Source organism: Dipodomys ordii, unplaced genomic scaffold (genome assembly GCF_000151885.1).
Source record: "Dipodomys ordii isolate 6190 unplaced genomic scaffold, Dord_2.0 Scaffold45, whole genome shotgun sequence".
NCBI lineage: Eukaryota > Metazoa > Chordata > Mammalia > Rodentia > Heteromyidae > Dipodomys > Dipodomys ordii.
In genome coordinates this window covers 771,195-797,842 of record NW_012267261.1, presented here as the reverse complement: position 1 = coordinate 797,842, position 26,648 = coordinate 771,195, and the positions used below count along the sequence as shown (strand labels likewise).

The window sequence follows — 26,648 nt, the reverse complement described above, 5'->3', positions numbered from 1 at the left end:
CCCATGGTTTCCCTTATTTGCAATATCTAGTATATGTCTGAGTCAAGCAGAAAAGGTTAGATAAGGTGATGTTAGGGAAATGAACCCTAAGATATGTATTCAAATTTTTTTCTTTCATGCGATTGCTTCTAACACATTTATAAGATTATTTCTTTGCTGCTTTGTATGTCCCTCTCCCACAGTATAACCCCTGCTTTCACTGTATTTGATAGTATAATTTGTGGAGGGGAAGGGTAAAAGCAAGTAATTTAAATAGGGATACAGGTGGACCCATTGCAACAATGAGATGTACAAGTCGTTATGTCAAAAACAAACTTTACAACTTTGGGGGGGAGGGGGGGAAGGGAAGGATTGGGATTGGGGGGGAGGGGGGAGGTTGGGAAGGGATGTGAAGGGTAAACAAAGGAGGAGGCTGCAATGCTTGGTAAGAGAGTCTGTTATATCCAATTAATCAGTTAAAAGCTGAAAGCAGAGATGTGGTTCAGTGGTGGAGTACTCACCTTAAGTTTTAAAAAGCCAAGCAAGACCAAAAAGCACAAAATTCAAGCCCCAGTACCTGCAACCACAACAACAACAACAAAGAACCCCAAGAACACAAGTGGTTTTTCTTTCTTGCTATTGTTTTTAATGTCCTTATAAGGTACTATGTGACTTTTTTTTGTTTCTTTTGTATGATCTTCCTCCCATGATATAACCCCTGTTGTCACTGTATTTGATTCCAGTGCCCTGCATCTTGTATATATACTTTCCTAATTTGGGGAGGGGAAGGAAAAAAAATAAAATGCTTAAATAGGGATACAGGTTGACCCATTGTAACAATGAGATGTACAAGACACTATGTTGAAAATGAACTTTACAACTTGTGGCGGGAGGGAGGGAGGAGCTAGGGAGGTACGGAGGGAATGGACGACAAGGGAAAATAGAAAATGTACTCATGTAACTGTAACCCCTCTGTACACTGTTTTTACAATAAAAAATGTATTTAAGAAAACAAGAAGAAGAAAAAAAAGGAAAAAAACAGCCACAGAACAATATAATATTTAAAAGAATGGTGGGTTTGGTTAACATCGTTGAGTGTTAACTGAGTCAGGTAGAGTGTTGAACATTTTCTTTTTATCAATATATATTTTTGTTGTAAAGACACTGTAGAACATGTTCTAGAACTCACTTTTTTTGGGGGGTGGGGCATCAGAGACCAGAACTCCTCAAACTTACTGTCACTCATTGGCTGGTGCTCTACCACCTCAGTCATGCCTCTAAATCCTAGAACTCACCTTTAGTTCTCAAAAGTAGCCCTTGTGGTCATTACTGTTGTCTGCATTAGATAAAAACAAGTGAGCCACAAAGTTCATGTAAGGTGCACAAGCAAATAGCCTTCAAGACATTCTAGCTGGGATGGGTGACCATCATGTCCAGCTGCTTCTGCAGAAGATGGCCAACATCCTGTCCATAGGAAGAATGGTATGGTACTTTCTAGAAACCTACTAAAGGACATTTGCAACTTGGCTTAAGAAGGACAGTACTATGGGAGGATAAACATTGATGTAGTGTCTGAGCCTGCCTCCATGGAAACTAGAATACTCTTGAGCTTAGAGGGGAGACCAAAGCCCAAACGAGTGATGTAGCCTTTTCTAACTTGCTTCATTTACTCAAATGTTACCTCACACCCTTCACTAAGCAGTGAGGCTGAACTTCTAAATCCTGAACGACAGAAACACGGTTACCTTGACTGTTGGCATTAGAAATGCTGACACAGCCTCCATGATTACTCTATGAGCATGCAAGGACCTTTTAGCAAAAAACTGTGTGTGAAAATTGAACTTCAATGGTGAAAGAGTATCTTGTGGCCAACCTTAATGACACTTAATTCTCAGATGAGGAATTCTGTAGTAAACAACCTCTTGATTCTGTGCAAAACATTTTTAATTTCATGCCCTGCTAATCACACAGCTGTTAAATTTCTCTTCCCGTCAGTTGTAAAAAAAATAAATAGATAATAATTGTAATAATAATTTAAGAAACAGTTGGGCCTCAAACAAAATCTAAGCCCTAATGAACTTTCCCATCTGGAATTAATAATGTAGTGGATGGTAAAATTGCCTAGATTCGGTTGATGTAAACTTATCTTACGTTATTATAAGTATCAAAACCGAAGTCTCCAAACATCAAAAGCTTCTGATGTACTGGCTACAGAATATAGTCTCCATCGCAAATTCAAACAAGTCTGGTACCTTGAAGATTCATTCCAACAGATTGTAACAACTCATTTCCTTCACTGTAACCTTGTCACCCCTCAACCATACTAGGCACTACTCCAGTAGCACTGATTACTAACTGTACATGGCATTGGGGCCCTATGACCCTGGAGAGGAAAGAACCTGTGGGTTCATAGTGCAAACATGCAAATAGAGGATAATAAAATACAAGATAACACTAGTACTGCAAGTACAACAAATCTGAGGAGTAAACACTGGACAGAGAGAGATGAAAATACTCAGGAACAGGAGAAAGAGGAAACCCAAAGGAGTATGGTGGTGATGATAAACTACCTGAGAAGCATAGACAGCCCAATGGCCAGGGAAGAAAATGACAGATGGGAAGTGGCCAAAGGAACATCTTTTGAGGAAGTGAAATAAAATAAGCATGATCTGGTGGACCAGCATGTCAGCAGAGGTTCATCCAAGGTGATATATTCACATTTCTACATTCCACCTTCTCCCTCCCCTCCATGACAAAACACTAGGAAATTCCTGGTATTCATCTGTGATGTTCTTCTAAAGTTTATCTGTTGAAACTTGTCTGTTTTAAGAGTAGTTCAAATACTGTGTCTTCTAGGAAGTCCCTTCCTTACAGCCAGGCCCACTTATAGGTCCCACATCCTTTCCTTACCTCTATTTTAATATTATTTTGATTTACCCCCATACCTAGTTATTTTCATGTCAGTGTATCCTGTTGAATTGTGACCTCGAAAAGGAAAGAGAGTACACCGAGTCATGCTTTTATTTCTTGATGACAGATCTGGGCTTTGATAGGCACTTGAACAAAGGCAAGGCTTTCTTAAGAAAATCTAAAGGACACTTCCTCTTCAAGGTATTCTTGTTGTTGAAAACATGACATCAAGGACTTATACATTTGCCCACAACAATCACAGGACAAACCCTTAAAAATGGCAGTCACTAAATGATATGTAATAGCTCTTTTTAAGTTCATATAAGTTCCGAAATAATCACAGTACTCAGTCATTACCATAGCTTTCTGGAGAAAAGTTGTAGGGTAACTGTAACACTGTTCTTCTGACCTAGACTCACAAGTCATTTCTAGGAACAGCTTTTCTGAAATCTCAGCACCACTATGGGCCCACAAACCAACCCACATGTCTAAGAAAACTAACAGCATTTCCTTCACACCACAACATTAATGATCAAGAATATGAGTCAATTGTGCAAAAGCACAGTATCAATGTAATTTATTATGACACAAAGATAATTTCCTGATTTAAAGTAAAGAGAAGACAAGAGGAGAGGGGAAGGATTAAACGGGAAGGAAAGGGAAGGTAGTTGGCTGGCCAAAAGAGAGAGGAGAAAAGAACAAGAAAGAAAATAGGAGGAAACTATATTGGGAAGAAAAGATGAAAATAAGGAGAAAAGGAAGGAGACAGAGGGAGAGAGGAGGGGAAAGAGGTAGACGAAAACAAGGAAAGGAGAGACATTTGTTACTAGAGAAACATTTTACTCGGAAAAAGCTTTCAGTAATTTTAAAAACTGTGAATTTTATCATACTATCCTTTCTTAATGTTGGTTATTAAAAGAAGTTAAATCAGATCTTGGTTTGAAGCCAGCCTGAGCTAGAAAGTCCATGAGACTCTTATATCCAATAAACTATCAAAAGCCGGAAATGGAGCTGTAGGTTTAGCAGTAAAAAGAGCTATCCTTGAGCAAAAAAACCTCAAGGACAGAGCCCAGGCCCAACACACACACACACACACACACACACACACACAGTTAAATCAAATTAATACTACAGTATGATTGCTGAATAACTTTAGATTGCTGAATTAAACAGAAGGAGGGAGGGAGGGAAGGTGAAATGAAGGGAGGGAGGGAGGAAGAAAGGAGGGAAGGAAGAAGGGAAGGAGGGAGGAAGGGAGGGAGGGAGAAAGGAAGGAAATTATTATGGTTAAGATAGCTTAATTTCCTGGAAAACAAGGATCTCAAACTGTGTTTTAAAGCAATACAAATAACAGTGAGCCCACAAACAGATGAATTCAGCATCATTTTGGAAGCTGAAATAGAAATGCAAATTCTTCCACCATACCCCAGCCCTACTGAACCAAAAAGTTGAGGGTGGGATTTCCCAGGAGACTGGAATGCCTGCTAAGTGCCCTGAAAGTTAAGGTAGGACCTAGGCAAATAGTCAGAACCTATAGGTGAATTCCAAGAAAAGGAAAACAAAACAAGGAAGCCCAGAACCCAGAAATCTCAAAATATATCAGCAAAAGTAGCCTTGGACAATCTGGTGAAGAGGAAATCTTCTCTGGAGGACTGGGTCTAAAAAGTTCAGTGAAACCACAGATGGAGAAGGGCGAATACAGACTAAGCACGTGGACTGTGGAGTCCCTGAGACCCAGTTAAGGGACGTAAGAAAGAAAGGATATCATCATCCAACTCTGAACTGGAGGTATGGGGGCTCAGAAGCTCTTCAGAAGAGAAGCTCATTTTCCTCCTGGAGAAACAGAACCTCACCAAGTCAGTCAAGAAAGAAAGGATGAGCCAGGCACTGGGAGCTCAAGGTCCTAGCTACTGAAGAGGCTGAAACCTGAGAATCGTAGTTCAAAGCCAGACCAAAAAGGTGATGTTCAGAGGGATTACCAGTACATGAGTCAGGTGATGCGTACATTTCTTTTCACACAGTGTCTCCTGTCCCTCATTCTCCATCAGTCCCCTCCCTTCTGTCTCTACTCACAAGTTGTATAGTTCACTTTCTCCAGTACCCGGTGAGCTCCACTGCTGAACTTTTTCACCATTTTCCCTCGAGTTCTGTACCCTCCCCCAACCCTTCTGAGGGTGTACACTTGAATATACCATACATAAGGTAAAGAAGAGAGAATCATTAAAAACAAGAAAGAAAAAAAAAGAGGTCTCTTGTTGCTATATTTTGAAGTTCATTTCGGTATGTATATTATTTTATATAAATATGAAGAGTCACTTAGGCATTGCACTTTTGTGTTTTTTCTCCCAAGAGAAAACGATGTGTGAGAATAATTAGAATTCTGTAACTAGAATTTCGCTCCAATAAACTACTTGGAAAAAGCTGAAAGTGGCATTATGGCTCAAGTGGTAGCACACTAGCCTTGAGCACAAATAGGCTCAGGGACAGTGCCTAGGCCCTGAGTTCAAGCCCCTGACCTGCAAGAAAGAAAAGAAAGAAAGAGAGAGAGAGAAAAGAAGGAAAGAGAGAAAGGGAAAGAGAAAGAAGGGATCTCAGCAAATGTCCTGATACAATCACGAAGAGTGAAGCCCTGTGATAGCACATCCCTACCTATAAAGGAAAATTGATCATTCAAAGTCATCAGATGGATAAGGGCTTCAATGAGGAAATCCAGCATTACAATTCCTAACATCTTGTCTTGCATGGAGGAGGTATTCAGTGTATCCTCTTACTTGCTTTCTGCATCATCCAGGCAAAAGAAAGAAAAGAGCATGGAGCCCTCCTTGCGTCCAACAGTGACACAATGTAGTCTCAGGAGAGCCAGCGTGGAGAGTTCTTGTGGTTCCTAACTACCATTTGGAGTTAGGAACATTCCACTTCAAAATGTGATGCATCTGCACTTCCTACTTCTTACTTTGTTAGAAGTAGAGCAGCCACTTAAGTTTGTGCTCTTGGTCATAGACTTTATTCCAAATGAGACAATAATTTTCTATTACAAACATGCTCTGTGTAACTACTCTCAGATGACATTGGCCTGCCCTGTGCATAGATCTGGTTCTGCTTTGAGGTGACTAGTGTTTCCTAAGGTACAACTTGCTAGAAAATGAACATAAATCTATTCATTGTGGCCTCAAACATTTCTGCTAGGGCCCATGAGGAGCTGGAGTTGCTGAAAGGGAAAAACAAACAAGGTGAGAGTCATAGTGAACACACTGCCTCTTCTCCCAGGACTCCCTAGGACACTGGCTATCCTCCTGTACATTATCAACAACTCAGAGTGCACCAAAGGAGGGAGCCTTTCCCACACAAATGTGGCCACTTTTCCTAAAGCAGTGCTCTCTTGGAATAATAATTACAGGCAACGCATCAAAATGTAATGGGCTACAGCTTGATGAAGATGAGGCACGAACCATCTCTTTGCCTACATCTAGAAAGACGGGGAAATGCTCTTACCTTCCTGCATAGAATCCTTCTCAGGTTTTCTCTCCTTCCACCACAAGTATCTCCCCCCCGCGTCCCCCCGCCCCCGAGTCCCCACTAAACACAGTTTGTGAAAGGATTCAAGGAAAGAAACAGTAGTATATAAGTGTCTCTTTCATTCAATGTCCATCTCATTTGCCTACAAAGAGTCTCTTTATGAACATTTCATAATGACAAGGCCAAACCAAAAGATACTTCTCCCCATAAACTATTCTGAAACCCTGCCCACTCAGAAGTAATTGCTCTTTTATGAACTGTCTGTGTTAAAGTTTCTACTTCTTACTCCAATTAGAATTATTTGTGTACTACTTTAATCTTATAGTTGATTCACTCATTTCCTTTCCCTAATACTTCCACTCAGACCACTTCTTTAAGCCTCAGAATGTTCTGGAAAGCAGAGCAGGTGTGTGTAATTGTACCACTGTGTGGATACAATATAGCTTAGTAAGGGAATACTTAATGGAGCCAAATTACCTGAGATCCAATCCCAACTTTACCTCCTATAAACTATATGATCTTGGGTAAATTAGATAATGTCTCTAGCTCTCAATTTTTTCAGCAGGAAAATAGTAATAATACCTTCCTAAACTAAGTGTTATGCCCACCTGTAATCCTAGCAGTTGAGTAGCAAAGATCAAGAGAATTATGAGTCTGAGGGTCAGCCTGGGGGTTCATATACAAGTCTAAGCCAGTCAGAGTTACATAATAAGGCCCTGGTTCTTAATAAATTACTTCTGGAAGAAAATAATAAAATAACTTCCATTAGCTGTAAGGATTGAGGTGATGATGCAAATGCTCAGAATAGAGCCAAACTCAATAAACATTTCGTAAAAAACCACCAGGAAGTTTAGTAGTAACCTTGTCAACATTTTCCTGGTTTATGTTATGATTTTTCTCTTTCAGAAATCATTCATCCACTGAATAAATATTTACTGAGCTCATGGATGACGTAGCTATGACTGCAGGTACAACAGAAATGGTCAGTGGCTTGAGAGATAAAATCCTTAATTCAAGGACCTTGTTCTCAATCAAGGAGAAAACAAAGGCAGAAAAGAATCAATACTAAACTAAAGGAAACTAGAGCACAAACGTGCCGTTTTGGGTTGTTCTTCTGTGTCATACTACTATGCAAAAAGTGCATTATACTCTTCTACTTTGGACAAAACAGTACATAGAATTCTTTGTTTCTCTTACTACTGTATTTTCAGAATTCAGTATTCAGTTAGAATATTTTGTTTCATCTCAACCATATCTTCAGAGAATGAATAAGAAATCCCTCTTGGCTTCTGTATATTTATGATTATCTGATACATGGTTTTAGTATCTGATAGATGACCTTAAAAGGAACATTCCTGACTTGGCAGTTAGCTGCTATATCTGTGCCCACATATTTTTAATGAGATTTGTTAGTAGACAAGCATTTCACTGTGAGAAAAAGTTTCATGTCTTTTTTTAAAAAGCTGGGTTTTGACCATTCTCTCCTTTCTTGATTTTTGTCTATCTAAAAAATGTTAAGTCAGCTGGGTGCCAAGGGCTCAGGCCTGTAATCCTAGCTATTCAGGAGGCTGAGATTTGAGGATTGCTGTTCAAAGCCAGCCCGGGCAGGAAAGGCCGTGAAACTCTTATCTCTAATAAACAAAAACAAAAGAAAAGAAAAACCAGAAGTGTCGCTGTGGCTCCAGTGGTAGAGCTGAAGAGCTCATGGACAGCGCTCAAGCCCAGAGTTCAAGTCCCATGACTGACAAAAAAAAGTTAACCCGGGCACCTTTGACTTATGTAAACCTGTGGCTCAAGTGGTAGAGCACTAGCCTTGAACAAAAAAGCCCTAGGACCAGCACACAAAAAAGAAAAATCTAAGAGAAAAATAAGTTTATTAAAACTGAACTTTAAAAAATACGAAAATCACACACAGATGAACTCTCAGTAACTCTTAGCTCTACTCTAAGTATAAAGTCTCATAATCACAGAAAAAACTTCCCTAGAGACCAGAACAGGCAGGATTGCTTGGCTTTGTCACCCACGGAAAACCTGTAGGGAAAATGTCAGAGAATACTTCCTCTGGAGCAACTAGGATGGTCATTACCAATAGCTGGCTGGTAATTTTCAAAGAACCTTTCATTTAAGTGAACAATCATAAAAGACTTTAAATCTTATTAGTAGCATGCCATGGTTGAAGGGCCCACCTCAAATGTCATCGTGGTAGTATTCATTTCTCTCTGGAACATTAAAGCTGTTTTGAGGACAGGTTGAAAAATTCTATGATCTAACACTAGTTGCCCATGGCTCACTAATCCTAACTGCTAAGGAAGCTGAGAACTGGGAGATGGCAGCTTGAAGCTTGACCCTGTAGAAATGTCCATGAGATTCCATCTCCAAAATAACCAAGAGGATGAGGGGAAGGGGGGAAGACAAGATAAAGGCAAGGCTCCAGTGGTAGAGCTCCAGACCCTGAGTTCAAGTCACAGTACCTCAAAAAAGAAACTCAGTGATGTCATCTAATCTCATGCTTAATGATATTATGAAGGGAGCTGAGCACAGATGCTGTGATCTCTGAGCATGAGGCCGGAAAATAGCATGGAACTTTCCTTAAAAAAAAGAAAACGCTGCCTCTTCCTAAATGTGTACTTGTGTTCTGTAAGTCAGCTTCTATTAGAAGAATGAAGAAGTTGATGTAATAACTGTGCCAAGTAAAATTAAAATTCAAAACTGTGACAAAGAACAAAGAGTAGGCACTAATAAATACAGACAGATAAATGATACCTTGGAAAACCCTGCTTGGAGAAAAACAAAGCATCCATTCTATATGTTAAGTTTCAGGTAATGGTTCTGTAGTAAAAACAGCAATATTACAATAGAGGAAATAATGTAGCTACTATGCATAAATGTGTCAGTCACAAAATCAAACCACTCTACAATGATGGGAAATCCATTCCGTTATAAGTACAGAAAAACATAGCAACATTTGTGTGAGGTGTGGGAGGTACAAAAGCCAAATGTACATTGAGGGTTAGTAACTTGAACTACAAATTCATTTTTTTAAAAAAAAAAGTGTGAGGAGACTTCAAGAGAGAGCATTGAGCAAAAAACATTGTGAGACACATTTGATATAATAGTCATATGATTAACAAACTGTCACATCAAACTTTTCTGCAACGTGGGAACACTTTGACACTTCATATTTTTAAAACTGACATTTTGATTCATTACTGTAAATAGCACTTTAAGTTAAATATTATGACAAGGAACAGATCATATACATATATATATATATATGCACTCTATATATCACATGTGTATATTTTTTCTAGCTCTTAACATTTTATATTATATGAAACTTTTTCCTACATTAACAGTTTAGGCCAGTATGTAAACAGGCAATTTAATTCCTGAAGAAACCATTTATTTTGCAAAAAGGCAGATTGACTTTCTTCATTCCAGAAGAAGTCCATCAGGTGGAAGGATTTCAAGAGTAACATGATGATTTCTAAAGAGATTTTAAATGAACCAGACGGTTTTTAAATTATTGCACCTGAGTTCATAAAGCCATTGTCACAAATATACATAAAATATCTCCCTTATTTTCAGGGTACTCTAAATTCCCTTGAGAAAACACACATGCACATATATACTAAAGCAAAATGGAATATGTTTTTTAAAAAAGGTAGAAAGGTATGTTTTTTACTCCTTCCTTCTCTCATCCTTCCCCCCATTCTTCCCTCCTTCCTTCCCCATCATTTTTCTTTCTTTCTCTCCTCTTTCCTTCCTACCTTCTTTCCTTCCTTCCTTCTTTCCTTTCTTCCTTCCTACCTTTTTTCCCCTTCCTTCCTTCCTGTGCACCTATTGTACTGAATAACCTGTTCTCAGGGCCACTGTTTACAAAACAGTGAAGGTTAAGTTAATCAATATATGGTTATTAATGGGAGCTAAGAAATCTGAAAATTTTATAAGAATGCTAAGATTTCCCAGACAAATTTCCTCTCAAAGAAAGTATAAAAATAGTCTTTGACTTCCATCTAATACTGACAAATGAAACTTTCTAATTTTTTACTCTACTTACAACTCTAAAACAAAAAATTTAATATCCTTTCCTCCCTTATATATGGAAGTTACAGTTTAGTTTTTTTTATTCATCCCAAAGTTATCTTTCACTTCCAAATTCTGAAAACCTTACAGAAATCATAATCTAGTCTCTCTCTTTCAATCTCTCTCTCTCTCACACACACACAGAGTACAAAATACAGAAATAGACTCACATGTATATTTTTCTCATGTGCTCAACTTTCTCTCTAGATATTATACTATTATTATTCAACTCATTCTCCTCCTTAAACACCTGGAAATACACAGAATGGAAACACAGGATCTATATATAAACCAGACATTATACTTACTACAGATCAGCTTTGCCTCTGCACTGAAATTTAAATTAACAGTAATATTCTTTTTAAGTATGCACTTTAAAAACATAAATTGCTCAATACTTTCTATTTGTTTCAGAGATAATGCAGTAGTTAAGCAAAACTTCATTCAAATCTTATAAAAGTGAGGCTATCATAATGAATATCAACTAATTAATATGGCAAACAGTTTTCAAAAGCCTACAAAGTAGCAATAACTACTCAAACTCTGAGATTTCATAGTATCATTCAAAAATTCCTGCATCTGGTTGACCCACTGTAACGATGAGATATACAGGACACTATGTTGAAAATGAACTTTACAATGTGTGTGGGGGGGTAGGAGGGAGGAGTTGGGGAGGTAGGGAAGGAAAGGATGGTAAGGGAAAAACAGAAGAGGAAGGAACATGCTCAATAGGAAAGGTACTTATTACCCTACTCACGTAACTGCAACCCCTCTGTATAGTATTTTTACTGTGTGTGTGTGTGTGTGTGTGTGTGTGTGTGTGTGTGTGTGTGTGTGTGTGTGTGTGTGTGTGTGTGTGTGTAATTCCTGCATCCTTCTCTGAAAATCAAAAAGGATGTTTAATTTTATTCTTCACTAAAACAGTCAAGTCATTTTGGTGCAAAGAGCTTTTTCCCTTTTATTCAATATATACTTCTATTTGCTAAAAGTGAAAGAGTTACAAACTACTTCAAATCCTGTTTCAAATTATAGAAATTAGCCAGAAATGCAATGTTTTCCTCTTGGTTTTACTGAAGGAATAAATCAACTAAAATGTTGCCCAAAGCATAATAATTTACTATTTGAACCTGAGGCCTTATAATTATTTTCCCAAACACTTAAGGGGGTAGGTTACAACCCAAATGGTTTGGAAACTACTTAGCGGAAGCCTGAAACACTGTCATAAGTACAACAGTTCTTCTGTAAGTCTTGGGTAATAGAAGAAATATTGCAGTATTTAGAACCCGAGGATCTTGATCCAAGCCAGTACTCCAGCATAATTATTTCCGTTTAATTCAATAGGTCACCTGACTTTTTTCCCCCACTGCAAAATGAGGTAATAAAAGCATACTCAGTTTTATAAAAATTGAATAAGAATGTCTAAGAAATCATAAAGCTGGAACATAACTCAAGTGGTACAGTATTTACCTAGCACATACAAAGCCCTGCCTTTAATCCCTAATATTGGGGAAAAAAATATCTGGTTGGCTAGAGATATCACTGAGGTAGTACAGCACCCATCTAGCAAGTCTAAGAACCTGAATTCAAATGCTGATACCACCAAAAAGAGAAATCTTCACATAAAGAAAGGTGGTGAGAACACTTTGCCAAATTTTATCAGCAACTAGTAAAAGAAATCAGCCAAATTTATTCAACTTAAAAGGAATAAAAATGCGCTAAACATGTCTATCATATGTTATGAATGCAAGACAAGGAAAGAGGAGAAGAGGAAAAAAGGAAGATTCATCTGAGTGGTAATTTCTGTTTCCTAGTCCCCTATAATCTTAGGAGGAAAGAGTATTTCACATGAACTTTCGGAAGAATACTTAAGATGATAAAGTACAAACAAAGTATGGTACCAATAATAAATGGCTCTAATGCAAGTTTTAGGTGATGTGTTCTGTGATATCAGGAAAGGATTCAGAGCAATAGAAAACATGATATTATTCCTTCTCTGTCCTCGAATTGGTAGAATCTGATAGAAGAACTTCCTTGAAGACACTCTGCTAAGGGGCGTGGATTTGCTGTGTGATCCCTTGGTCACTTACATTCAGTAACTTACTTCTCGTCTTAGTCTATTTTGTATTGCTTGAATAACACAATAACCTGAGACTGGGAAAGTTATCGCTATAAATTTAGAAGTTCTTTTGGCTCATGGTTCTCTGGAGTCTGGGAAGTCCAAGAAGGTAGTGCCTGTATCTGGTGAAGGACTTTGTGCTACATCATCACATGGTAGAAAATAGAGCAACAAGGGCACAAAAGTAAGAAAGCAACAGAGAAAGATAAGGCAGACCCATTTTTATTAGCAAGTCCATTTATGAGATAACTAGCCCATTTTCATGATGGTGATGTGAATCCATTCATTAGACCAGGTCTCATCATCTAATCATGTTTTATTAGGCCCTACCTCCCAGCATGGTTACATTGGGAATTAACTTCCCAATATGTAAGCTATGGGGTACATATCCAAACCATAGCATGCCCCTCATTCCCTCATTTCTATCTTTTTCTCTTTTTTGGAGGGGGGGGTCCAGTCGTGGGGCCTGAACTCTGGGCCTGGTCACTGTCCCTCAGCTCTTCAGCTCAAGGTTAGCGCTCTACCACTTGAGTCACAGCGCCACTTCCGGTTTTTTTTTCTTTTTGCTTATGTGGTGCTGAAGAATCGAACCCAGGGCCTCATGCATGCAAGGCAAGCACTCTACCACTGAGCCACCTTCCCAGCTCCCCTCATTTCTATCTTTGAAGTGGGCTGCTTTTTCATGGTCTCTACTTATTTCTAGGTATAGTGATGTCTTCTGATATGGTCCATGGACAGATAGTCTTCAAGGTAGAACAGGGCCATGAGGCATGAGTCAGTATTGGAAATCAGATCAGCAGAGTTCCTACCCCAGCTTTGTCTCTATTTTATGGCCTTGGGCAAGTCATTTCCACTCAATGAGCCACAGTGTCTTCCCAGACCCAAGGAGAGTAGAGGATATTTAGCAGTCCTCCTTGCTCCTAAACACTCAATGTCTTAGTCCTACAGTTTCTAACAGTTTACAAGAGACATCTTGGGGGGCAAACCAGTCACATGGACCCTGAAGAGGCTCTGACATGACCACATCCACAGTTCCTATTGTGGGGAAGGTCAGGGACTCCTTCAGAAAATAGCTGATCTAAACAGAGCCCAAGGAGCGCTATGGCAACACTGCTCACAAGCTGCCAGAGGTAGGGAGGAAAAGCAGCCAAGATGCGTGCGCAGCTGCCACATTGCAGCACAGCACTCAAACCTCGTTAATATCGTCTTGCTTAATACCGAGCCCCATAGATCACAAGCTATTTTTACTGTGTGTGTCACAGATTTTGTATCATCTTCCCTGCCAGCATTTTCCCAGTCCAGTACAGGAGAGCTTTGCCATGAGAGAAACTTTTGAGACCATAGGCCATTCAGGGATAACTCAGGAGAAAGAGGAAGAGGGAGAAGCAGAAGAAATAGAGGAAAAATAAACAGGAAGGAAGATTCTCATTGGGGGTGAAGTTTAGCTAAGAAAAAGGAGATGATAAGATGTAAAGAGCAAGCAAAGGCAATAGTACACACACTGGAGCTTGAAGCACTCAGGTATTACCTTTCCCAAAGTCTCAAAGATGTCTGTATAAAGAAGAGCCTGGGAGGGTGCAGTGTGACCACAGGCCCTCTCAGTTTTGATCGGAACCTCTGTCTGTCATCAATGCATGAAACAGTAATGCATGCAGAGCCCTATATCTGTGTCCTAGCCTAAGGTAAGCATCTAGCAGCTACACCGTATTTGTCAAAGCTTATAGGCAAAGATTTTTTGCCAGGTTTGAATCTACAAACAACCTGTCATCTTTATGTAGGAATAGGGATTGTAACTTTTTCTCGACTGAGATAAATAATGAAAACACTGTGGCAACTAATAAAAGTAACAGATGGAGTAGGCTGGGAGGGAGGGATGGGCAAGAATGTTGAAAGGGGTGAAAGTGATGAAGACACATTGTGTTCATAAACTGCTGGATTGAATGGCAACTCCTCTGTAAAAGTACTTAAAAAACACCTTGGCACATAGCAGATGCACAAAGGTGATTTGCTTGTTTCCATCTCTTGAGTACAGCAGCCATATCTCGTGGTCACCACATTAAAGCGCTCAGAGACTCACAGATCAACCAATTCTAAGATGTTGAGTTAGATGTAGGCAGCATCCTCAGATCTGACACTCACCAGACACTGCTTGCCTTGGTGGGGATATGTACTTGACAGATACTTTTAAGGTATTTCCCAGTTCTGAAACTCTGTAAGTCTTATATTTCAAATCCATTTCAGAAACAAGCAACACAGAGAAGGAAAAAAATTGTTCAAGGACACAATCATATGCTTCTTTACTGAGTACTCTGTCTAGTGCACTGTGCTCAAAAACTCAGGAAGAAAAGGTAGTGTTCAGATTCAGTACTTCTAAAACATGGGGAAAAGAGAAAAAATAAACAAGTGATACACAAAATAAAGTGTAAAGGAAAATTTGAGCTGGATGTTACTCAGTTAGCTGAGACAGGAGTAATTCAAGGTGAACCTGAACAATGCAGCAGGAATCCTTCTTAGAAAAGAGGAAAATGCAGTAAAAGCTTAATGAATATCTGGCAAAATTAAGAACAGTGAGAGATAGGTGAGTATGTTGAAAGGGGTAACATTGATCAAGACATACCATATTCATAAATTGCTTTATTGAATAGCAACCCCTCTGTACGACTAACTATTTAAAGGAAATAAAACAATTAAAAGAAAAAAACTAAAACTGAAGATTTGGGATGTTTTTGTTTGTTTGCTGTTGCTTTGTTTGTTGAGTACTATAGGTTGAACTCAGGCATTGGGCCCTGCTAACTTTTTTGTTCAAGGCTGGCATCCTACCTCTTGGAAGCTCTACTTTTTAGTAGAAGTCTCAGAGACTTTTCTGCTCAGGATGGCTCTAAAATGCAAGCCTCAGATCTCAGCCTCCTAGTATTACATATATGAACCACCTGTTCCTGGCTTCCAAAACTGAATGTTAAGAACAAAATCCAGAACTAAAGGGTGGCCAGAAAGTTTTTCCTAGGAAAGGAGATGTGATTCCTCCCCCCCCCCCCCCCAAAAAAAAAAAAACAGCACAAAATGGAGGGAAGTCCATTTCATAAGAGCTGGTTCTCTGCAGACAGGCCAAGTGTCTCTGGGAAGGTTAAATCTCTTACTAGTCCCAGGTTTCAGGGCACGTTAGCATTCTATGTTTTATACTCTAAAGCCTAGAAGCACAATGAAACAGAGTAGAGACATTTGGGTTCCTGGCCTTGTTCTGATGCCACTATTTAACTGCAAGGATTTTGCTACGTGACTTCTCTGACAGGGGAATAAGATCCTTGCAGACTTCCAGCTGGAGTCTTTGAGGCTTCTTCACAAGAATCTTGTCCAAAGCTTGTATGTTATAGATGAAGTAATTGCAGTTACCAGAAAGTAATTTTTCTCAACCGCACATGCTTGTAATCTATATCATTTTCTAACACAACTGATTCTGGATTCTACCTCAAGCAGATTCTGTCTTACTTGGCAGAGATTTACTCTTCAATTCTCTATAATACTCTATCAAATTCCAACTCATGTTCTTTCTAAAACAACTCTAACCCATGGTTCCATAAGAAACCTCCAAGAATAAAATGTTCTCCAATCTCTCACTCCCCAAATATACTACTGTACATTGAGCACTTTCGGCTCTGGCTCAAACTCGCCTCCACATACTGCCAGGGCTTCAACAAATCAGCAAGCTACCCTGCTTGTAAATGGAAGTAAACACTTACCAATTCAGCTTGGTATAGAGCCTTGATTTTCTGCTACTTGGCCTTGCTATCTTCTCACACGTATCGTGTTGCCTTTGATCTCTCCAAGCCTAGCTGTATGTAATCTCAAAAAGAGACAACATAGTTTCAAACAACCTGAAATTCGTTCACCAGAATGACGAAGGAAGGAAGGAAGGAAGGAAGGAAGGAAGGAAAGAAGGAAGGAAGGAAGGGAGGGGGGAGGGAGGGAGGGAGGGAGGGAAGAGTAGGGACTACAAATTGGATAAATGGCCTGCCCTGTGAACTAAGGAACACTGGCATCATAACTCCAATTTTACAAAGAAGAATATGCAGTGCAGTGATTTAGTGGCTGGTCATGAGCTCACAAAGAGTCCTTAATGGAATGAGGAAATCCCAGTTTACAATACTGCTCTTACTAATGTGTTAAACTGTTGGAGAGCCAGATTCTCAACACCTGGACCTCAGATGGGCCACATCCATTCCCTCTACTGTGGCAGATCAAACACATCTGCAAAGGAAGACCCACAGCAGCTACTTAGAACAGAGGTTTTTAGACACACTCAACCAGGAATGTTTGAATGGAGACAAGCTAGAAATTTATGAGACAATGCTGTATAACTCCAGAGACAATCCAAGGCACGTATCAGATGGAATTTTTCTTAATTCCTTTAAATACACAAGGACTGAGATGCCAGCACTCACAGTGATGGCCCCAGCCAGACAGCAAAGGCATATTGGCACCACTGTAATTCGTCCATCCACCAATATGCTTCCTGAAAAACACCCATATGCTTTCATTTAGCTTCCATATGCTTTTTGAGGAAGGAAACTAAAATATTTCATTAGTTTTGAGTAATTAATAATTACTTATTTCACAATAGTCACCCTCATTAAAAAACGAAAATAACTGATTAAGCTGCAGGATCCTGGCTTTCAGCTAAAGCTTATTTTTTTTTAATCTTTCAAAAAAAATCTTTCCCCTCTAGGAACTGAGTAATAGAGTAAAACAGCCACTGTGGAAATATTCACACTGTGAGGAACGAAGAGTTATCATTCACACAGGCCAGCATTCCTCTTGACTGAGACATCGTGATTTAATAAAAAGAACATGGAGTTTGGATCAGAAACACTTGGAACCCAATTGGGTTTGACCTCCTTGTGAACAGCACTTCTGAAGCAATGAAGGGCGTTGAAAAGATAAAGGCTGCAGGATCCCTTCAACCCAGCCTTCTGTTATTCTCAAGGAGTGACTTCATGTAGCTCCCTCCCGCTATCTTAAAGCCTGGGTACCACACGCCCCAAGAATGCAGGCAGTGTGCCAGTCATCGTAGGCAGGTCATGGCCTGAAGTTGAACACAAGCCCACAAGAATGCTTCTCAAACTTTTAATGAGCATGTAAACTACCTGGGGATCTTGTTAAAAATAAAGATTCTTATTCAAGAGATCTAGAGTATGTTTTGAGATCTGCATTTCCATCAGATGCCCAAGTGACATTGAAGCTGCTGGTCCTCCTCAGACCAGAAGCAAGAACTTACAAAAAAAAAATCAGAATGAAGTTAGAAAATAAACACATAAAGAGAAGACTTCCTGCTGGGAGCTTGTGTCAAATGGTAGAATACCTGCCCAGGTATTCAAACCCTAGTCAATATCTTCAAAAATAACAGTATCTGACTCATTGAGCTTGATTGAGAATTACAAATCATATAGAAAATAATTCCTCCATAAAGAATAAGCTCACCTTATTCACAGATTTAGTACATGTGGTTTTGAATAAGCATGGTCAAAAAATAATTACATTAAACAAAAGAAACTGAAAAACAAAACTCTGAAGTTTATGCATGTGCATTATTACTCAACTCAGTGGGTGCCGAGAAGCTCTCAGTCCCACATTATTTTATTTTGTCAGTTGTGTTTTAATCACTATGTGATCTGCCATTTCCTTCATTTTGCCAAAATCTGCCTCCAAAAAAGCAAATAATGCCCCAAAAGCAATAATTGCATGTGCTCAATTTTAGTGAAAATTTTATATTTGTTGAAAGGCAGTGTGTCTTTAGCAGAAATTGGGTGTGTTGTGGGGAAAAAACAAATCAAACATCTGTAATAGAGTACTGAACCCTGTGCATCCTGAGAGTTTGCAGTTTTTCCTCAGTGGAGCTCTACTTGTAACCATGCACTCATTGATACCAAAAGTTTACTGCATTGAGCAGCACACTGGTATTTCATTTAGCTCAAAATAGTTTTATCAGAAAGGTATGGTTTACACTTTATAAACAACAAGGCGGAGATGGAGAGAAATCAAATAACTTATCCAAGGCCATGCTGACAATAATTTTGGGCTCCAAATCCAGGTATATCTGCCTATTAGTGTGAGTTACAGCAAGACAGAAAATACACATAACCATGCTGGCACAAAGCCTAGATCTTATTCTGTCATTATTTCCCAGAATCTCTTAACTTGTCTGAATCCTGGTAAGACAAGCACCTCCTACTTCCCTATCAGCAAGGTGAGGGTGCAGCCCCTGACAATCTCTGAGGCTATGTCCATCTCCAATCTGACTTTCACTCTTCTGGCTTCCACATACACTCACAGTGGGTCACCAGCTCTAAGTATGAGCTTTTCACATGTGGCAGTCATTATAATTTGGCAGAACCCAGATTCTAGCTGCTCACATCTGCATTTGTGCTGCTCTATGCATGTTCAGAAATCTATCTCTGTTAAAATCCCCATGTTCAAATTAATAGAGAGAAAGAAAAACAAATGAATAGATTCCCCAAGGCATTGAAATTCCAATACAGTCAATAATTTTTGAGTTATTTGAGCATGATCAAAGTATAATGACTCTAAGTGTTCTGTCTTATTTATCAATACAGCTAGCTTGATAGAAGTTTGGGGAAAAAGGAAACAATAAGTTAGTTATTGTGTATTTATATAATTTTTTGATGGTTTATTCTTAAAGTGTGGATAAAAATTTAATTAATGAATTATCATGCAAGTGATCCAAAATGCACAATCTTGTCCTTCACCAAACCCCCACAGAGCACAAGCGCTATTCTACTCTGGGGCCCAATGCCCATTATCTACAATGGGTTTCCATGATTTATGAACTTATGTCATGGTCTCTATTCATATGTCTGGGGATAGTTACATATTTTGGAGTAGGTCTGCATTTAATCCCAAACTTTAGTATTTATTAGCTACATAATTTTAGCCAAATTATTCCTTTTTTTCTGAGCTAGGTATCTTTATATGAAAACTTGGGGAAAATAATTTTATAAGATTAAATAAACTAATGTGCCATACTGAAATGACTAATGCTTAGCAGATTCTGGATTACAGGTACATTTGCATGAAACAATCAATTGATTAATGAAATGCACAGAATAAGAATTCAGATATTAAAAATCACTCAACTATTTTAGATCTATGAATGTCCAATCATGTTAAGGGATTCTGACAGAAAAGAACAAACAATGAACTGTGAGAAAAATCCAACAGAAACAGGAAATGTATGCCAACCAAATGCCACATCAGACTTCCCAAATAGAAAAATACTTTTGTGCCTACCTTAGCTCTCATGTATGGCCACCAGTGATAACAACAAACCCTCCTGAAATTATAGCTAATGTTCCCTACAGCTCTACATTTTTCAGCTATTTAACAGGCTTATTTTATTTTCCAAAAATTTTTATGATCCTCATGCAAATATTCAGTCTCTCTCTTCTCTTTCCCTCCCTTCCTTTCTCTTGCTCCTTCTTTCCTTTCTTCCCTCCCTTTCCTCCTCTCTATCTCAAACACACACAATTAAGAACAGTTACTTTAAGCAAGAATCTTAACTGGATGGAACTCATTAACTGGTAGGATCAAACTTTATTTAATACAATAAGGCTAAACGTTGCAAATATACTGTGGAAGTTGGAATGATATGACCATGACAAAACAGAAAGTCAGGCACAGGGTGGCTGCAAACTTGCAGTGAAACCATATAGTAAATCTGAGACTCATAGAAACCAGGGTCAAGGGTTGCCCTTTGACATCAGCTATCCACACATCAAGTCCCATCTAACAGGTAGAGAAATGGAGGCTAAAGCCATAGCCTATTACAATTAGAATTAGAGACTCAGACTCAATAAAAATCATTTCTACTCTGTGAATCTTTGTACCACGTGATTTATGGTAATTGTTTAGATTCAACGCTATCTTGTTTTGTTATATTGAAAATTACTGTGTTCTTCACTGGATCTTGAAGATCCATGAAAGTATCCATTTGCTTTTGGCAAAAAAATTATACTACTTGCCTCAGCCCCAACCTAGTCCCCCAAACAACAAGGCAGTGAGTCTTGTGTAGTCCCAGCATTTGGAAAGAACAAATCTTGAACCAGATTTCATTGTTAGCTATTACTTTCCTGCCCTTGAATCCTTTATTTTCCTAAACATATGCAGTGAAGAACCATCTAGCTCATCCTCAGCTTCCTATAGTTCAATGGCTCACAAAGGAGAAAGGCAACAGAAACAGTGGTGAGGTCAGAGTAAAATGACTCACAGAAGAAGACTGCTGGGAATCTACAATTCTCCCAATAAACAGAGCAGGAGCCAGCCAGAACCCTCAGTATCACCATCCTGCAGAACTAATGAAGACACTTGAATCTGACTTATGCTCTCAGGGAATTTCATATTCTTGTATAGGCCCTGGAATCAGTCTTGCCTTTAAATATTAGACGATAATAGATATGAATAAAAAGACACTTCTCACCTAAAACATACATACAATTATGGAGTCAAAAAGAATTTTAGCCTGGAATTGATTAGCAACATTTCAGACATACTGGGTTCCCTTCCTCACCCCAAAATCCCCATCTCTAATATAGTAAATTTAGTTAATTGATAGGTTTTTAATAATTAAAAATATTTCATATCTGATTATCTTTAAACTATCATTAGAATCAGCTTGAATTAAATTGATTCTGAAACTCCCCTCTTGTCTTCGTCTTATAAGTCCAGTGCTTTACCATGGGAAAGCCAAATAACAGAAGGGGAATCTCTTCTCTTCTTAATAGTTAATAACAGTAAGTGATTTTACCAGATCCTCTAAACACAACACTCAGGACACTGTCATAGAATAGGAAAAGATCCTTTTTTGTTAAGTTGTCGAACTTGAAATTTCATATCTTCAGGGTTAGGTACAATAGGAAAACATCAATTTTTTTAATTATCAAACTTGAAATTTCATGTCTTCATGGTTAGGAGGTATGTAAGATATATAAATGCCCAATCATAGAGTATGTGTTATTCAGATCATCAACTACTCCTCTGGTATGTGAAATAAGCAAAAACTAAGTATTCACACAGGCTCTTAACTAGAGTCACAGGAATTTGTCATGTAACACATGGCTGTACTCTCCTAGAACAAGGAGGTTCTATCCAGGTAATCAGGAAGTAAAATCATGTATAACTATGCCCTTTCTCTGTGTTTTACATAATAGTAACTGATTAATTTCATGTAAGGTAGACCAAGGCAGTTTCTCCAAAATTTTGTCAAACAATCCACTCTGGCAATATAGACAGGATTCCTTGAGAATTAACTGGGTGCTATTTATCCTTGTTTATGAATCACCCCATTGAAAACAGGGCTAATAAATGTTCTACAGGAGGCCAGAAGCCTGTTCCTGTTCCAGTACTGATTTTGACTACTAAAGAACATGAGGCATCAGCTTTAAATAGTAAACAGGGTATACCATTTCAGATTCCATGAAGTGCAGCTCTAAATAGATCTGGTTTGGAAATGCGACAGAGAACACACCACAGTTGGTAGATCAACGTTGAAAGCAAAGAAAAAAACAATGATTATACTCATTAAGTGGGTACCTGTTGACACATCTACTGTCAAGTCTAATTATTTATCTAAACTGTTATTCTTTCTTCATTACTGCCACTAATACCAATTATTTACCACAGTTATTTAAAAATTTCTACCTCAAGCCTAGAGAACATTTATTTCTCTACCTTACAGGCATTATTTGAAAAGTTTATCTCTTTTTGAACAGCCTTCTCTACCAAAAGACAGAGATTAAATTCAGATAGATAGAAAGAGATATTTCTCAACAGAAATTATTGTGGCCTTTAAATGCTTGATTAAAACATCTTTTCATTGTTTCAAGATGGATTTCAGTAGATACGAACATAGTTAACTATTTTTTAAAGCTATTGAATCAGCATTTAACACCTAGAATCCTGGAGAAGGATAATATACTGATGTTTCTAAATGAACAAGTAGTATCTTTATTTTCAAGAGCTTTCAAAAACAATAATGGGAGATTCTTATCTTTTCTGATCTACTATTTTCTGATCTCTTTAACCATAAAAATGAATATGCTAAAAAGAAGCTTTTGCAAGGACATTTTATGAACTATAATTAAAGGAAAAGATGAAAAAACACTGTTCTTTTTTCTCTCTTTTAATAATGTGTTCATTTTTGTAAATGAGAAAAAAAATTAGCCAGACATGTTCCAGCTATTTCAGAGACAGTGAGGAAAATCCTCAGTTATAGGCTAGTCTGGGAAAAGTTACCAAGATTCTATCTCAAGAATAAAATGAAAACAAAGATCTGTGGCATAGCTCAAGTGATAGCACTGCAGTACTAAGGTTCATTCCACAGTGTTTGAGAGAAAGAAACACACACAGAGATCAAGTGAGACAGAGATAGAGAAATGTAGAAAAAATCTAAATAGCTCAAGTTCAATGTTTGGTTTAATTAATCCATATGTCACCTACTTGCTTATCCATGGCATATTCTTATTTAGTATATTTGAAAAATACTAGCTTAAAAATCACATTAGCCTAACAAGTTCCACTCAATTCTAAATTGCTTAGCCCTATGAATATGAAAAATACTAACTAAATTTAGTTGTTTCAAAGGTCCATGTAACCAAAGTCATGTTCTATAGAACATGAACTTTTCTACATGTTTTATAGAACTATTCCATAGAAATAGTATACCGTAGAAATTCATGAAATATTCCCTAGAACAAACATTTATAGTACTCTAAATGATAATATCAAATCTTCTACAAAGTTTTATTCTACAAAGCCTATAGTTAAGAGCATCCTATTAATTCTCATTTCTTTTTGATTAAGGCTTTTGAAAGATTACAAAGAATACAACAGGGATCAATAGGGATACAGATGGACCCATTGCAACAATGAGATGTACAAGATGTTACGTTAAAAACGAACTTTACAACTTTGGTGTGGGGGGAAGGAGGGAAAGGAGATGGGAAGGGATGGGAAAGGGAAACAAAGGAGGAGACAACAATGCTTGATAAGAAATGCACTCATTACCTTGCCCATGTAATTGTAACCCCTCTGTATGGTATTTTCACAATTAAAAAAATTAATAAAAAAAGAAGTACTGATAATAACAAATTAGCTGCATGACAGGATCACATTGTGTAAATTTTTAAATTGTGATTATTCTTTAAATTTTCTCTCCAATTGACCTCCTTCTTTCTGGTATACTCAAGATAAATATATTCTTTGTCAAGACCTTTGTACTAGGCTCTGAGGAGACAGGCACTCAGATAAAATAGTTTCTGGGTTTCAAAAGACTCTGAATCACGTGTGATCTTCTTGGGATTTTCTTTTTCATTAAAAGTTTATACTATGGTTTTTTAATGATTTGCACAACAGATAAGAGACAGTGTTTAATCCTACTAGTATCCTTTGGTCCCTTCAGATACAACTAACATGGGCAGCATAAAATAATGAAAAATATACTCAATGAATGAAAACAGAGGAAACCAGGTAGAAAGACCTACTGGCACATACTAGCTGATTACTCAATAAAACAATGGATGAGCAGGAACTGTGGCTCACACCTATGATCCTTGCTACTCAGGAAACTGAAATCTGAGAATTGAGTTTCCAAGCAGAAAAATCCATAATACTTTTATCACCAATTAATCAGCAAAAAGCTGGAAGTGAAGGTGTAGCTAAAATGGTAGAGTACCAGTCATGAGTAAAAAAGACAAGAAGAGCTCAAGGCTCTGAGTTCAAGCCCCAATACTGAACAAGAAAAGAGAGAAAGGAAAGGAAGGGAAAGGGGAAAGAGAAAAGAGGAAAGGAAAAAGGAAAGGAAAGGAAAAAGGAAACGGAGGAAAGGAAAAAGGAAAGGAAAGGAAGAAAGAAAGAGAACATCTTACTGCATAATATGTAATATATGCTAAAGTTGTCATTCAATCTGAATCTACCACATTTTCTACACATTTGGTATTAAATTTTAAGAAGCAGAAATTAAAATGGGAAATTTAATCAAAAGGACATAAATGAAGGGCAGGTTACTGTGTTGGATATTTTTCAAGTGTTGATGCTCACAAAACACCATTGTATATCTAATTCTGGGAGTAAACCCAGCTGTATACATTATTGATTCAGATGCTTATTAGCATTACAGCATCTTTATGATAAAATAAAATTTAAAAAAAAAGAAAAGATAACAATGTTCTCTTTCTTACCTTAGGTAGCTGACTCCCGGACAGTAGGCACACCGTTCAACCAATTTAAATGCTAGAATCAGCAAATGAAATAGGTAGAAGTTACTCTTGGAAACTAAGCCTATTTTTACTCATTAATATCTATAACCTTCTATTTCTATATAGTGATTACGTGCTTTGTAAAACATTTCCATATTCATTATTTCGGTTCATCCCTCAGCAACCCAATGAAGATTCAGGAAGAGATTATGTTACTCAAGCTCTCAGAGGGATAGAAAGGATGAGAAAGAATTAGCATATCTCTCATGATTACCTTCACAAACATGCCACATCAACTGGTCATTGTTATCCTCATTTTATGGATGTGGAAACTATTCAGGAAAGTGAGTAACTTGCACAAAACTAAATAGTACAGTACAATACAGTACATGGCAGATCACGCGTCTGAAACCAAGGCCTTAGCCACTAGGGCAAGCACTGTCTACCTTAGTTTCTTCTAAGTTATTAGGCTGGAAAAAAAACAACTTGTAAAAGTCGCCCTCTAGATTTGGTGAAGAACAATAAAGCAAAACCAGATAGGTGACTTAATAAGAGGAAGCAGGAAAATTTCGCCAGATTAACAGTCATTCCATTGCCTAGGGCAAGTTACTTAATCCCTCTGACTGCCAATTTCCTGATATGCAAATGAGGATTCTAATATATCATTCACAGCCAAACTGTCCTGATTTAAACTGTCAGTGAGAAGGTTTTCCTATTATTTTATATAGAGAGAGGTAGTAGTAGTTTACAAAACAATACCATATCTTCCTAGGAGCTGATGCTTCTATGATCAAAAGATTTAACAAGCACACAACAATAGAGAATTTCTCTAGAAATTCTTTAGGTATGTCAGTGTTACATCACTCTACTTCCAAAACTAAACAATATTTATCAATGGCTATATCACCCAATCTTACCTAACAATAGACACACTAAGAACTCTTGTTCTAAAAGACAAAGTATCAAAAACTTTTTAAAATCATAGGCAGCACCAGTGCCTCATACCTGCAATCCTAGCTACTCCTGAGGCTGAAATCTGATGGTCGAGATTCAAAAACAGCCTCAGCAGAAAAAAAAGAAAGTCTCTAAGATTCTGTATCTCCAATTAATCCCCAAAAAGCTAAAAGTAGAGCGTGACTCAAGTGGCAGTGCCAGCCCTAAGCTGAAAAGCTAAAGGACAGCACCCTGTCCTGAGTTCAAGCCCAGGTACCGCAAAAAAATTAATAAATAAAAATCAAGTACCATTCAACTTTCCAAAAATAAGAGTCCCTGTATTAAGTGAAAAACTTGATGATGAAATCACACATCATATTAAAGTTTGTGCCTATAATTGGGCCTTCAATTCAGAAAGGTAGAGCAAAGTTCCCAGAAAGATAGAGCAAAGTTCCAACAGAACCAAAAGAACAAAGAGAAATTGTTTAAATATTAGATAGACAACAGATTTATTGAAAAATATAAGACGTGTGGGGAGTTTTATTAACATCCAATTTTTATAGAGAAGTCAAATAAAATTAAGAAAAGAACATAGTTAAAAGATACAAGGCAAGAAATCTGTTCTCCTACCATCATAATCAAAGCCTCAATCAGCTTTTGACATTGTATTTTATTGTATAGTTTGGAAAATATTTGCATAATTATTACATCTCAAATCATCATCACTAGAACTCCAATGAGACTTTATTGCTCTAATTTTACCAATAGAGAAAGCAGACTTTAAATGTTACAAGATTAACTTGAAGCTGACTTTTTTTTAATTCCTGTACTTTGATATCAAAAAC

The 26,648-nt window shown here is 37.8% G+C and overlaps 1 protein-coding gene across 4 annotated transcripts in view; it reads right to left on the bottom strand.

The window, feature by feature from the left end:
• Window positions 1-26,648, bottom strand: part of Lpp (LIM domain containing preferred translocation partner in lipoma) — a 694,475-nt gene that overhangs the window by 496,039 nt on the left and 171,788 nt on the right. For all 4 annotated transcript variants that reach the window (XM_013019488.1, XM_013019487.1, XM_013019486.1 and 1 more), the window contains one exon: window positions 24,853-24,904. The gene's annotated coding sequence lies outside the window, so the exon portion shown is untranslated. The remainder of the gene's footprint in view (window positions 1-24,852; window positions 24,905-26,648) is intronic.